The sequence below is a fragment of the Xiphias gladius genome, chromosome 21 (genome assembly GCF_016859285.1).
Source record: "Xiphias gladius isolate SHS-SW01 ecotype Sanya breed wild chromosome 21, ASM1685928v1, whole genome shotgun sequence".
Classification (NCBI taxonomy): Eukaryota; Metazoa; Chordata; class Actinopteri; order Istiophoriformes; family Xiphiidae; genus Xiphias; species Xiphias gladius.
Window position 1 is genome coordinate 27,427,828 of NC_053420.1, and position 15,566 is coordinate 27,443,393.

A 15,566-nucleotide genomic window follows, 5' to 3' on the forward strand; every position below is an offset into this window, starting at 1 on the left:
ATTGCATGCCTCAATGTCCGAAGTGTGGCAGTGTTCTCCATGCTCCCATTCCGCTTGGTAAACCAGGTCACTCCCTCCTGTGTTTTTTTTAGATGTTGATACTTTCTGTTCAGTGCTATCAGAGATAATATGACAAGATTGTGGCTTCCTCTTATGAAGTCCAAATTCACACAGTTTTGAAAATGTTAAATCAAGCACAATCAGCCGCTTTCACAACATTTCTTGGATAACACTGAATAATGCATTCGATTTTTGTTTTTACTTTTTTGATGGTCCTTGCTGTGGTGTTTGAATACATGACCTCTGAGACCACTGGACCATCTGTTATTTCTCCTTCCTTGGATTTCATGTTGATGTAGAGTTTTAGCTTTGGCTCAGCAGGTGAAACTTTTTTTTTCTGTCTTCTCGGTCGTGCTGAGTCAGTGCCTCACCAGAAGGTGGCACAAGAAAATCAGGGTTGCTGCGGGTCCTTTAAAAGTCTGAAAATTTCTTAAAATACACTTTTCTCTAATAAAAGGCCTTAAAAAGTATTGAATTATCTTAAATTCAGATTAGATGGTTCTTAAACGTTTTTAGTCACTGCAGTGCAATAATTTGCAGTGTTATGTGTGCGCAATGCCCCAGTTTGGTAATGGGAGATCCAAAGCAAACAACGTAATCATCTGACCTCCAAACTACGTGTGTTGTGGCTCTGCGCCAAAGCTCAGAAAGGAGGTGTAATGGGTGCCGAGGACGGTGACAAGCCACCCCTCATACAGGTCGGGACTTGGGGCTTGTGCACACGTTTGCATGTGGAAAAGACAAAACCAGATATGTAGCTAAATTTGTTCACGTATATTAAAAAAAAGCTTATAGCCAAAGTCAACACAAGCAGTGTGTTTGTAATCGTGTTTGACGAAACCCCTGAACCAGACCACAAAAGCAAACAGCTGGACCTGATTGTGCATTATTGGTGAAATTACCATGTTCAGTCAAGGAACTAGGAATCACAGTTCATGGGTGGTGCAACTGCCCAGGGCCTACTTTAGCATTTCAAAGTAAGTATTTTAATCAATGTATTTATTAACTTACCTGTTGCAGTGGTGGAAAGTAACTAACTACTGTACTTAAGTACCATTTTGAGGTACTAGTACTCTACTTGAGTATTTCCATTTTATGCTACTTTATACTTCCACTCCACTGTATTTATTTGACAGCTTTAGTTACTAGTTACTTTTAAGTCGAAGATTTTACACAGTGGATAACATAACAAGCTTTTAAAATTCAACAGATTGTTAAGGAATAAACCAGTGGTTTCCAGCCTCTCTCTCTTCTGACGTCTTACAAAAAGCAGTATGTGGTCGGGGTCACATTTCAGATGTCTATGAGTGGTTAACAGCTCCACCAAACAGGGATTTTCCCTCTTCCCACATGGTTTAATTTCAATAAATGTTCAAATGATCCAGACTCAAACTTAAACTCAACAAATTATTGACGTTTTACCTTACTATTAAGTTTTAACTGACATCAATGCGCGTACTTGGAAAGAATCTATTTTTCACATTTGTGTAGTTACATTGCATGTTTGGTCTTAAATTCCATTTAAAGTGGTATTAAACAGGTCTTAAAAAGTCTTAAATTTAACTTGTTTATACCTGTAGACACCCTGAAAATTCATCTGGGCTTTCCTGTGAATTAGGTAGTTCTTAGTGATGTGGGTCGTTGAAGTGAAGTTGGTTGTGGCAGCTTTTGCCAAAGTTGATAGGCTCTACTGACGAAATTGGTCAGCATGCAAACTTGCATGTCCAAGTTCGTCAAAGTTGAACTTCATTTCAGTCCAAAATTTCACTGGTATATGCTTGTGTGACTAAGCCCTAAAAGGCTTTCCTACACAGAAGGCAGATCACTCACATTTTTAATTTTTCCCCCTTACTTATGACAGAACCCTTTACCAAGAAATATTATCGCCAGCATCACCCATATTCACACCGTGATACTTTTTATTGGGGTGTTACGGATGTTAAACGCAGTGATTTGATCACCTTTGCTCCTCAGATCCGCACATTCCAGCTACTGTACCCTGATAGCTCTTTCTGTCTGTGCAGCACATCTGGTGTGGGCTATAGGCATCAATTGATGGCGTGAAATGACACCATTCTACATAACACAATGGTATGTGACTCAGCGCCACCTGATCAGTGTGTGTTGCACTTAATTTTCCTCATAGTGACTGTTTTGATTTATTCAAATGGAACAGCCATGACAAAGGATTCATTTCCTGTCCACAGCAGATTTCCCCCACGAAACAGCTATCAGATTTTGTGCACGTGGAACAGCAAATGTAGAAGCTTTTATCAACTCAGTGAAGGCTGAATAGAGGGCAACAAAACAGCAGTATGTCTCAGATTAGAACTTTATTGCCTCCCCTATCTTATTGTCTGAGATGCTGTGATGCCGAACTCCTGTCCAGCTGGAGGGCGCGTCTCTGACCCTTCACGTGGGGATCTGGGCTCAGACAGCGCCCAGACGTCTGCCCCTCCTGAGCTCTGGGCAGAAACAGACGGTTCGTGTGGGCTGTGATAGCAGAGGCAACTTTGAGTGGTAGCCTATCAGAGGCAGACCGGCTGTGGAAGCTGGATGGGATTTGAAGACCTGGCCCTCCATTAATCATATTTAAATCAGCATCCCACTGAATGCCTCCCCTAAGCTCTCACTTCTCACCCGGGCTTATCTTAATATGGACAGATGAAGCCAAAGCCTTGTTTGTCATTTCTATAGTCACTGTAATCGGGCTTCCATCGCTCATTATTGACGATGTCAAAATTCTTGATGACTTAAAGATGTGCAAAAAGTTTGTGTACAAACAGTTCATCAAATTTAACCAGTTGCAATCAACTCTAGCTTTACACTAATTTACATAATATGATTTTTAAATGAGCGGTTTTAATCGTTGCTTCGTTATGAATATTGTGCATCATTTGTATCGTCAAATTATCTAAATGAATAAAAAGAGATGAGAGGGTATGGCTTACTAACAACTCTGAGTAAATCTTTGATGTCACATTTTTCTCACATGCCATTCTGGATTCACTGCCGTTTCAACTGCGCTCAGTTCGGAATTAGTTCAAAGTGACAAGCAGTGTTGATGGATCTATCTCAAATACACAGGCGGTCAAAATACTCTCTGCTGAGATCTATACATGGTTAAAAGGATAAGAATTTCATTATGCTCTCAAGGACTATAAATGTTGAATGGGAATTTGTCTCTGTCTGCATCTCAATGATATTCAGCACAACGCAGCGCTTTAAAAGACATGTTTGCCTCTTGTTCCTATTTGAACAATTGCTCTCAATGAAAAACAATATTCAAAACACCACTGCACACTACGTTCCAACAAAGTCTGACCTTCAGTGCTTTGCAGAACATATCCTGCGTGAACAGGTAACCATATCAAAGCCACTTTTGGTGCATGTATTATATAGCCTTAATGGAGAATGAAGTAAAGTCCAAACTCATTACCAGCTGTAATCCGGTGCTGTTTGCTGATAGATCTGTTTGTTGTTATTTCGGAGAGTCATTTGCACTTGTTTCTGATGAATTACACACTTGTGTGTTACACGTCCTTTTAAGCTGCATGAATATGAATACAGAACCACCGTATGTAGCAATCACATTGCTTGACACTCATCTTGAAGTTTCATTAATTACGTTTATATGCAAACGATAATATAATCACTGTTTTCGTGCCGAGTATAAATAACATTTGATTGAGCTGTTTACATTTGTTGCAGAAAAGGCTAATTGCTATAATATTCCCATTTTCATGCAATACTTGCAGGCTAAAAGAAACGTCTGTAAATTCTATCCCGACACTGATGTCGATGTTAAAATGTATAAAATACAGGTTGTAATAAAGACCCATCTACAAATATTGGCAATATGTTGCATGTCCAATGGGAAAACTTAATGGCTTATGAAATTGATAATGACTAAGCCTTTTCATTATGTTCCACAACCATCCAACCAAACATGACTGTTTCACAACTGCTATACTCTAAGCTGTACTAGGTAATCTCCGGGTTAGCAGCTCCAAATGGCAGCAAAAGGGGAACAAAATGTAAATTTCAGGCGCCTGAAATCCTGTAAGTGGTTGTCAGAAAACGGCACACAGTTCACTTATTCTCTCTGTCTTTTCTCTCTGTGATGCTTTACAGCAAAGAGAGGCAAAAGATGTTAATGGGTCCATCTTTCTCTGGACACAGATTTCACTGCTCTTGTTTACTAATGCTGCTAGTTTTGATTTATTGTTCCCATAGGGGGAGAAGACATGGCTTCTAGTTTAGATTTAGATTAATACGGTGAAACTTTTGGGTCTCTCTTAGCGGGTGGAGGATACTCTCCTCTGTTGCAGCTGATGGGAATGGTGAGCTTTTGTATAAAAATCTTGCTTATTGTAGCTGTAATGGACGAAGGGTTTAGATTCTCTACTTAAACTGTCTTTTTTTTTTTTTTAGCCACTTGGGGGCATTGGAAACAAGTTTAAATTTCAATAAAAGGCGATGGAAGTTGGCAACTCACTGTGAGGCTCCGTAAACCTGAGGAAAGCTTTACGGAGCTACCTACTAACGATGGTGTGTTCCTTAGCGATGCGCGACAATGTTGTGGTCGTGTTTAAATTCTGGGGACTTCTTAGGTTAAAATGCTGTGAAAAGTGGGCTTACTGTAGCAAAGTGAATGAAAACAGTTGTGTGTAGTGAGGTAACACTGGCGATAGAACCGGACAACGCGCCATATATTGGTGGTGTTACACACAGAGACAGGTCGACCTCAAGTCAACGAGGTAACACTTGTTATCGGAGGAAACAACTCCAGTTCTTAACTCTAAGAAGTGGCCCTGCCAAGTTAAATAATAAAACTTTAAACACACTGCCTTTCACTAGCACAGTCAAAATCAAGCAACTCTTTGCTCCTGAATGTATTTTTTTTGTCAAATCCCTCCTTACATCTGTGTCACCCTTTTTCAATACACTGGGTCACTGCTCTCAGCGCTTGAGCAGCCGTCTGGGGGAGGATCCTCGTTTTTGTTTTTTTTCCTCGTACAAACCACATATAAGATCTCACACACTGATCTTTTACAGTAATTCTTTCTCCCTCTTTATGGACAGCAATTTACAGTAGCACTTAGTATTATTACTTTTCGCTTGAAAAAGTTGAAAAAAAAAAAAGAAAAGAAATTAAGTTGCACATTAAGCACTGGTGCACCTACAGTTATATCCCATTAAAAGTAAGACTACTTATTAAGCTATGTACTGTACTTCATAAATGTTTTAGCTTTTAACTTTATATACTGTTAGGTAGTTTAATCTACGTGTAAAGTAGTGCATCATATTTTAAGATATGATCATACATAAAATTCTATTTTAATTAGTCTAATCTAATCTAATTTCTAGTAACTAATTGAAGTAACTAGTAACTATTATAAGGGATTAAAAAGTAACAATATTTTCCTCTGAAATGTAGATAAGTGGAGTTTAGTACAGTACTTGAGTAAATGTACCTTGTTACATTAAACCACTGATCTTTAGGGCGTGAGTTTGAGTCCGTACTGTTGCAGGGACTGCTTAGGGCTGAGGAGTAGTCTTATCACTTTATTTGGCTGGATAATGAAGAAGTGACCCACTGCTTCAATAAGAATTCTGAGTCTGACACCTTTAACAGACTGTTGAGCTCCTAACTCTGATGCCTCTAAGAGGAAATTAAAGGCGGGTTTGTACTAAAATTAAGGCCTGAAGAAAGTCATGAAAAATGAAGCTGAGTTTTGTGCCAGGCAAACAAAGCAGCGGCGTTAATCCGGGACCGCCAGTAGGTGATGGCTCTAACACTGCATGGTGGATAACCTTTTGAAAAGGCTACAGGGTACATAGCCTTTTGAAATGTTTAAACATTCACGTGGCGGCCATTAACTGTAATGCATATTAAATCCTCTTGAGTTGTGAGAGGTTGCTGCAAGTATTTGCAGCCACTGGACAGGCTTTAATAATTAATTTTCAGAGTAGCCCTAGAAATCCCTGAAACCTCAGAGGATAAATCTAACTGACTTTAAATTTCCAACCTCGCGTAATGAATTAAACTTTGATATGTGTAGTACACACAAATTATCTTATAGTTTTGAATGAGAGATTCTAGCAGAAGGCTGTACACTTCACACTGGGCTAACTTCTCAGGTGACTTGTCATCGTTCCTGTCATCAGACTGTCTGAGGACGTAAAGGGGTCAAAAGGTTACAAGAGCTCCAGTTTAAACAAGCTGCTACGCGGCAAAGGTCACAGACATCCCGGGGCTACCAAATCCAATTACAGGACTGGGCTAGAAATGGAACTTAGAACAACCTGCAGCTGCCTTCAAAACCACTGCTTGCAAGCCGACAATATCACTTGAAAGATCAGGATAATTAACAAAAGGAGGTTGTATGTTCACTGATTTGCTTAGTTGCTTAGTAGAAAGTTGTTTTTCTCTTAAATTGCCTTCCGTCCATTTCCAAAAGAAAGTTTATATCATGATTTGTCTACACAAAGTTTGCTTTGATACACATCATTTCTTTAAGCTTCCCAGTGAATCAGTCTATATCTTAGATATTACTTTAAAAGACTCAGGAAGTCAATGTTCAGGAGAACATTTAATTTATAAGACATTGTCTAAAACTGTGTGTATTAGCCATGTGGTAGAATGGCATGCCTAGTGCCTGCTGGGATGCTATAGAGCGGCAGACATACAGTAATACATTGTTGTGACACCTGTACTGTCCCTGCTCAGTTTACAGTGTTTACAGGCCTGTAATTGTAGCATGTATTCACATCCAACCTTGCCTCAACGTGGTAGCAGCTGGATTTCACACCTTCCGTTAGTTCGATATATTAGATTGTTTCGATACATCAGCCGGGACAACTCTAGCAGGATTTCCCACCGTTCAGTATGGTGGCTGTCAGAGGCTGTGACATCAGTAGCCTCCCCTAGAGAATGGATGGGCGGAAGGATGGAGGATACAGGTAGTGTAACAGTATTACAATATCACTTCATTTGAGCTCAATAACCATATTGGCTTACGCTAGTATTGCACTGTCTTTAATATTAGTCATTGCATATGAGTCTGGTTAAAAAAACAGTGTTGGGTTGCTGATAAATGTCATTGCTTGAATTCCTTCCCAGTAATTATCCGGCACGTTCTCATTGCCAGAGTATCACCTGCCAGCAAAGAGCATTTAGCAATAAAATGCTGGGAGCAATACCACGGTGAGGCAGCGGCGTGAATCAACCTTGTTTCATTTCTTCCTTGATGCCGTGCGACATGTGTTTGATTGACATTCCTTTTTACCAGAAACTGCTTTGGTTCTTGTTCTGCATCGCGGCTGTTCCGTTCCAATAAGTCCTGCCACCAAACTAATTGGGCTTGGTGTGAAACCTCAAATTGTTCAACAGGCTCTGACAGGCGAGTGAAAACAGCGACTGGTACAGTTGCATGTGCTTCAATAAAAAACGTGTGGGGAGTTTAGCACCACCGCAGACACTGGGGGGGAAAAAAAAAAAACAACCTCTTTCACTGTTCAGTTGTGACAACTAGGAGATGACAAGTCGCAGCCGTGTATTATCTCATAGTTAAACTGAACCCAATGTGATTTCAATACATTATTTAAAGATCCAATTATTTTTCCGTGATCAACGAGGTCAGTGGCTGAACTGTGCTGTTAACCAAAAAGGAAATAACGGCAACAAATAAAAATGACACAAACTCTAATATTACCTCTTTACATGGTGATATTGGCCAGAGTTTGTGTACATATGCCAGCTATTAAATAATCAAAAAGATATTTTAGAGCGATTACATACAGTATTGTTGCCTTTATTTGATATAATATCTATTTGATCCCTTCCCTCCCTGACTTTGCTCCACTTAGGTTAATACAACAGACCCCTTCAGCCTCTTGTGGATCATATCTCATTTTCTCTGCTGTGCAATTGATCTTAGACTGTGAAAAGGAAACCTGCCAGCTTTACATAATTGGATTGCAAAAGATTGCCTCTCTCTTCGAGGCTCACATCAATTTTTGTACCTGTTAGAAGGAATGAAGTAAATCTTATTGTCATTTCAATTGTCTTTTATTGAAGGTATGCATCAGAGTTGTGCATCCTATATGTCATGCTATCTAGTGTTACAGCCTCCTCCTAAAAGGAGAAACCAAATTCAACAGAATAATAAAGGCTGAGTGATTGTTTCTAGTTGCCGGCAGCACCAAGGCAGGGTTGGGTGTGAGTTTAATATTTTACTTCCCAATCACAGCCACATCCTCAAACATAGTATATTTTTTAAAAACCTTGTTTGTATACCGTGTATATTTGTATCAGTGTTTTTGAAGAATAAACTGCTCTAACTATGGCAATCAAAAGAGAAAAGATTGACAGGTGGAGACCGTGTGCACGTGTGCCTCTTCAGATTTCAAAAACTAAGAAAAAAAACAAACAAAAAAAGGCCTCCGCTGATCTGAGCCCCGTTCCCCTTTGCAACAATTTCACTCCAATTTTTCGCCACATAGGACTGTTGGGAGAGTTGTGACCATTCCCAGTTTTGGCCCAGTCCATTACGGTTTGTCAGAGGCTTCAAACACCATGTTCACTGGACAAAAGCTTTGCATATTAATTTTAGCCTCAATACATTTTTCCAAACAGCAGCAGCAGCAGCAGCAGCAGCCAGGTGTGGCCATGTCCTGAAGAGTGTTTTACCAGCCTATCCCCCCAGTCACTCCTCCATGTACTCCTGCTTCCAATTATCAAATGCTAAATGTTTGTCCTCACACGGAGGTGAAGCACAGTATTTCATCAGCTGCTATAATCGACATGGGGGAGCTTTTATTAAAGCACACGAGTGGGCTGTGGCAGAGCGCTTGTAATCTGCTTCTGCCAGGATCAAACCCGAGAGCCACAGAGCTGTTTCAGTCCTGGTTGATTTGGTGACACCTGTACTTTCTGGTGGTAACAGCAAATGTGGTTTACTACAAGTTAACGAATTCTGGGGGCAGCAAAGCAAACTATTGTGATTTTAGTAAAGAAGTCAGGCAATTTTTGGCCTTTTTCCATCATTCTATGAGCAACTGTGATCTGGTTTTATGCTGCACATGGCGTGAGTCTGCAAACAGCGGGGCACAGTGAAAGGAGTTGGTTACCTGCCTGAGAAGTTGGAGGTGTGCTGCCTCTCACCTGTAGCTCTTCATCTCACAGCTCGCTATGGCTGCTCCTTCTTCTTCCATTACTCCCTGCAATTTTTCACACTGATCCGCTGTCCAGAAATGCTGGAAATGCCGGTGGTCTTGTTTTGTAGACTAATTTTTAATGAACGATAGCGTTAAGTGCTAAACTCACCGACAAACACATTGTAGTTCCTGTGACTACTTCATAATAAAAGTCAACTCATGTTTCACCAATGAAATGCTTTTAATGTGAAGCTGCAGCAGTAGGAAATGTTCGGTTTGCATTAGCAGTAACTTAATACAGCATTTTTTCTGGCTTTTTTTTTTTCTGCAAATATATTAATATTCCAATAATATCATCAGTGGGTCAGTGATAGATATTGACATTTATTTAAATGAAAATCGAGATTGCCATTTAACTTAGCCCCTTCTTAAAGAAAGATGAGTTTATTACAACCTTGATCTTATTTATGTAGTTTTTACCATTGTTTCTATTAGTTATGATAATATTATATTTACTAAAGTGAGGTGAGGTTGGATGCTGAGATCTGGGAAGACGGTGTCTCTAAAAATCCCTCATTGGAGAGAAAAACCACGGTAAGCACAGTAGGTCACAGTTAAAACTAAGTGGTGAGTTTTTAAACTGATGGATATTCCCATTGCCACTGTTTTAATCATTTTACTGTTCACCTTCATTTCCCCCTCCAAATAAGTTTGACCAACCTGGGGCTTTTTTAAAACCTGTACGGTCATCTGACTGCTCAGGTTTCTTTCCCCCCTTTTGTAGCCATGTCATGGCATTCCCAGATTTCAGCTATTACTATTGTGAGAAGAATATTCTTATTACTGATAGGAATGACCAAAGTTGTATAGTAAATTTACTTTACGCACACACACACACACACACACACACACACACACACACACACACACACACACACACACACACACACACACACACACACACACACACACTAAAACCAGTAAGTGGTTTTAACGTTGTGGCTAATCTGTGTATAATCTAAACTCTTGAATAAGTGACAAAAAAAAAAAAATCACAGCAGGGGGTTTAAGATGTGTAAACATTGTTTCTGAAGTGTTTGCTGATTCAGTTTCATTTATTTGCCCGTGTGAGAACAGAGCCGTGTGACTTAACATGGCACTAAATCTCAAGTGTCGTCCTCCAAGTGATCTGCTGTGAGGTTCATTAAGTATAAAAACATAATCAGGCCAGCCGCTGTAGAGCAAATGATCAAAAAAAAAGGTCTCCAGGCTGCAGAGAGGCTGGAGTAATAATCAAGCTCAGTTATTTCTTCACATACACTCTGTCAACGAGTACGCAAAACTAGTTTTGGATTCCCTACTACTATAATCTGTTATTTTATAGATAATAAGTCCAATAAACAAGCTAGTTCTCAGACCATGTGACTTTTTTTTTTTTTTTTTTCACGATACCTGGTCTTTTGGAAAATCAACAACCTAGTATAAAACTGGAACAAAGCAGTCATTGCCACCATGTTATGTAGCATCACAGCCAAGCAGCTAAACACTTACTACACTGGCCCATGACTCTGGGCAGAAAGAGGTAATGCGTTCAGAGCAAACCGGCTCATACTTAAATTTACTAACACATATGTGCTGAAAATACTGTAGATTTAACTGCTTTTCACAATCGACTTTGCCCTGGTTCAGGTTACGCCTGCTGAGGTCTGTCTTTCTGCTTGCAAGCTGCATTTTTGCATTTTCATTCACAGCTGCAGTTCCTGCTGTGATGGTGGAAACCCTGCATGCAATCAAACTTCGGCTTGTGAGCTCAGCAGCCCTCTGCCTCTCAGAACATTTGTCTGTAATTTTTGTGTTACTTTGTTTACACTTTGGACTACTTTGTGTTGTTGGTAACTTTGTAAATTACAGGGTGAATATTCATCTATAATTTTATTGGAACATAGCCAATACAGAACACTTAAGTTTTACGTGCATCAGCTAACTGGCATCAGCCGTTCATTCATGCCTCACAATCACTGGCTCAAATTACCAACTGTTTGACTGCAAGGTGACTATTAACACCCAATCATATTCATGCAGGTGTATGACCTGACAATTCTCATTATTATTCTGCTCATGCCAATGTTGTTTGCTACCGGAGCTTCCTTCACCACCCCAGCCTCCTCCTTATGTTCTAAGATTTCATTTTCATGTGTGTATTGTATGCTTGGAGCTTTATGAATATCTACTATAAAATGGTCAGTTTGTGGACAAGTGTCTGTGATTGAATTGGATATTATTTAACCCAAAATGCATCATAAATTACTAGCAGCATATGAAAGAACAGTTATTTGTTTTGAAACAAAATGTCTTAACTGGTTGGTAATGTCACTGCAATGGGCATGGAATCCCGCCACTCTGACACAGGAGACCGGGCTTTGTGTCAGAATTCAGATCAGCAGCTTACATTTCAAGCATAAACTGAAAAATTGAAAATTTTATGTTGATGTATGCATTGAAAGGGAATGTTTTATATTTGCTCTTCGTCATCACCTGACAAACAACACATTTTGGACTTAAAACGTTATTTCATAGGCGATTAAATAGAAATGTTAAAGGTGGTGTTCAATAGGTGGAAATCCTAGAAATTAAAATGACAGTTTTATTTGGAACTCCAAAAGATATGAAGATATGTGAATTTTTTGCACTGGTCTTTTAAAAATGTATGTAGCTTACATTATAATGAAAAAACTATCGGCTGCACCAGCAATTATTTAGGTGTCTCAGCATAAAGGACTAAATGCATATGATAATACTTATTTTGTATTATAATTGTTCTAAAATTTAGATTGATCTGGATTTGTTGCCACTTTGACTTTATTCTGTTTCCGATCAGTGTCAAAAGATCCTAAATACATCCACCATGATAGAATGCTGTAAAGCAATACAAACTAGTATAGTGTGCTTCAAATTCATTGGCTCACTTAGACAAACACAAATAAAGACTTTATTGTAGTAAGATATTTCAAAGTACATGTTTGGGTCCTTGGCGGTAATCAGTGAGATCCATTAAAAGCTACTGAGTTATGCATCACAAGTGTTAGACAAGAAAGGAATTAAAAATCATGATTGCAGCTCACTGCTACTGTAGATTTTAATCAAGATTTTATTAGAACTAATGAGTGTTTCAACGTCAGTGTAAATGCACACAGACTTATGATCCAAAGTTAAACATTAATCATGCAGCATCAACTGCAGTTTATGTATCAGACTATAGGATCAACCCTCTTGTTGCCATGAAGCTGAAGAACTGAAGCTGCATATTTTATCTGACTGAGAAAAATAGTGTTTCTTCATCAAATGAGTCCCTTTTTTTTTTTTTCCCCCCTGCTTGCTCTTTACTCTGTGACAGAGAGGGACTTGGCAGGGACATGTGCAGCTGGCTCATTCAGTGTTGCTTTGAAGCCACTTGATGCCTTGGAGAGGCATACGGAGTGTGTGACCTGACAGAATCCAGCGTGTCGACCTGGCTGTAAAAGCAGACAACGGCGCTTAAGTCCTGGATCTACTGTGTTGAACTGTCAGCCAAAAGAGTCTGATCCACAACAGCCACCCAACTCACTTATCTTGAGTCCAACCCTGTCTGAAAGAAAAAACAAACAAACAAACAAAAAAAACCCCACAAAATTTAATATAGCATATATATACACTTTATGGTAACAGGACAGTAACTAAGCATAGTTTACATTTGAGTATATTCACCATTTAGACTTTTCGGTATGTCTATTGGTCAGTTGGTCGTTCCACCACTTTGGTCCAAGCTGAAATATCTGAACAGTTATTGGATGGATTGCCATGAAATTTGGTGCAGATAGCTGTGGTACCCAAAATTGAATCCTAATGACTTTTTTGATCCTCTGATTTTTCCTCTGTTGCTACCATGAGGTTGAAATTTGTTGTTTTGAGTGAAAGCTAGCCTGGCTGTAGACTATTAGGGCTCCATTTTCCTGAAATGGGGCGCAAAAGGGAAGCAAAATCTCCTGGGGAAAAAAAAAAAACAAGTGGGCATGGACGTCAGTTCTTTTGCAATTTTGGCGAGCACAGGCGCTATCGCAAACCAGGTGCAACCAGGCACAGCTTTGCGCAACGTGGAAGAGAGTCTGAATACATTTGTAGGAGGAACACAGAATCGGTAGGTAGTTTCGGGCGAGCTTCAGCAGTGACCAATCGCATGAGTTCTTCTCATCCCCTTTAAAAGCACTAACAGGTGAAAGAGAGAGAGGCTCAGGTCTCAGAAGAAAAAGTTCATCTCATTGAAGCAACTAAAGTTCAATAAACAACACCCTAAATATTAATTTACACTGCTCCAAATATGCTGTCAACGGTAGAATTAAGAACAGCTGCTGGAATATTGGTGGGGCTGGTTATAGTTGTGCAATCAATAAGCAAAATGACACACAGATGAAACACAAACGTCATTTCCACTGCTGTGTGATGAATACAGGCGTTTAATCAACTACACAGAAAAGATCTGACAGTCTACAACTTGTTGTGTGCAGCTCACTCATCATATAGAACAGCAGTATTGATTTTTCTGCACAACTCCACATCACAGGATTATACTCGTGGATGATGTAGGTGATCTATATTAACTATATTAATACAATCTTGTGGCTAAATGAGCACCAAAAATTGCACTGTGCTGCATAATCAGCACAGACACAGACTCAGCGGTGCCTGTCCTTCCACCTCAGCTTAAGCGCGTTTATTCAGGTCAGGAAATTAACCAACACGTGAATTTTCCTGAGACTTGCGCCTTAGGAAAATTCGATAAAAACTGCATTGGCCCTAGCGCTGGCATTGCAGGTGCAAGAAAACAGAGCCCTGAGTCTTGTTCTTTTGTAAATTTTAAGATTGCTCTTTTCGTCCTACAATAGATTTGTGGTATCCTCGTGAGGACCTGGAGCAGACATCAACCTGACACTCACGCAAGGCGAGATAAAAACACAAATGTCAGCACCAAGGAAAGTGCTGAAGCCAGTAAAAGGATTAACTAGAGCTGACTTCCGCCATAGTAGTACTACAATATGTCATGGTACTACAAGGACCATGAGTAAGTAGATTCCAGTCCTGGTGTGAAGCTAATAGGTTCCTGATACTGTATATGTCAGTATATCTGCTTTTCTAGGCTAATGCACAGCATGTCGTCGGCTTACCTTCAGGGGAAATTCCATTACACACTGGACAACGGACCCTAATGTTATCCCTGAACTGATTCCGTGAGCTCATGTATGTATGTCTTCGTTGAAAGTGTACACATCATTTTACATCAGTCAGTTTTTACATTGTTACGTTCTTGTCACATTTCAAGGAGTTCTAGACCCAAATGCAGACACACGTGAGGGCGGGTAGGTGCGGTGAAGGTACTTTGATAGAAAAAAAAACGAGGCTTACGGACAGATGGGTAGAGACAGGCAGACAGGAACACTGGCAAGAAACTCTTGACCATGACCATGAACAGGAACAAAGCAGGAACATAAACAGACGATCCAACAGCAAACAAAGTGAGTGAACTAGTATACATGCAGGGGAGCTGATGAGGGGAAATGGTAACAGGTGTGTAGTTAGTTGAAGCAAGTCTGATTGGCAATGATGAATGTGTGTACAGATGCGAGCGCAGAAAGATAAGTGTAGCAAAATTAAGAGTGAACATATTTAACAGTACAAACAATTAAATTGTTAAAAGTTATTGGTAGGTTTGGTTGGCAGTGGGCCTTGCCATGGATGTCCGTGATCACTGCAACCTTGACCCTTCTAATATTCAAAATAAGACTATGTATATTTGTATTACTTTACACTGAAAGCATATCTGTTTTCCTGCAGACTGGTTATTGATATAAACTAATTGCATGTCACGGGACATATTATACTACCCCCTCTCCCAATCCTTCTAGCCATCTGCTCTTTGCTAAGGTGATGATAAGATTCAAGGTTTACCTTTAAAGGTCAGAGAATGGCGTGGAAAAGTTTCCTGCTTGAAAAGCAGGGATGATGGATCCACAACTGAGTGGGCAACGGCATTGAGATGAAACTGCCTATTAAGCCAATGAGGCTAGCCAATGCTTGGTTAGTCTAAGCAGATACAAATGTAGATTCTATATAAGGCTGGGTCATGCTGCTGAGTATCTCCTCTTTGCTTGGGTGAGTGTAGGCTTTAAAGGCAACTTAAAAGGGACGTTAGGTCAGGGTTCAAGAACGGTTTCTTCTGCCAGAGGGCTTGGTAGATTTATGATGGCATAGCCTGATACTGCAGGGCCTACCGATTGGTCCAAACATGATTTAACGTGAATACTGGGTTCCCA

At 39.9% G+C, this 15,566-nt stretch overlaps 1 long non-coding RNA gene across 1 annotated transcript; it reads right to left on the reverse strand.

Annotated features, from left to right (window-relative positions):
- Positions 1-12,573: 12,573 nt before the first annotated feature.
- LOC120783141 lies at positions 12,574-14,791 on the reverse strand. Its single transcript, XR_005706304.1, has 2 exons — positions 14,659-14,791; positions 12,574-12,847 (listed from the first exon to the last, which is right to left on the reverse strand). It is a non-coding gene; the product is annotated as an uncharacterized LOC120783141 (long non-coding RNA).
- Between the last annotated feature and the right edge of the window lie 775 nt (positions 14,792-15,566).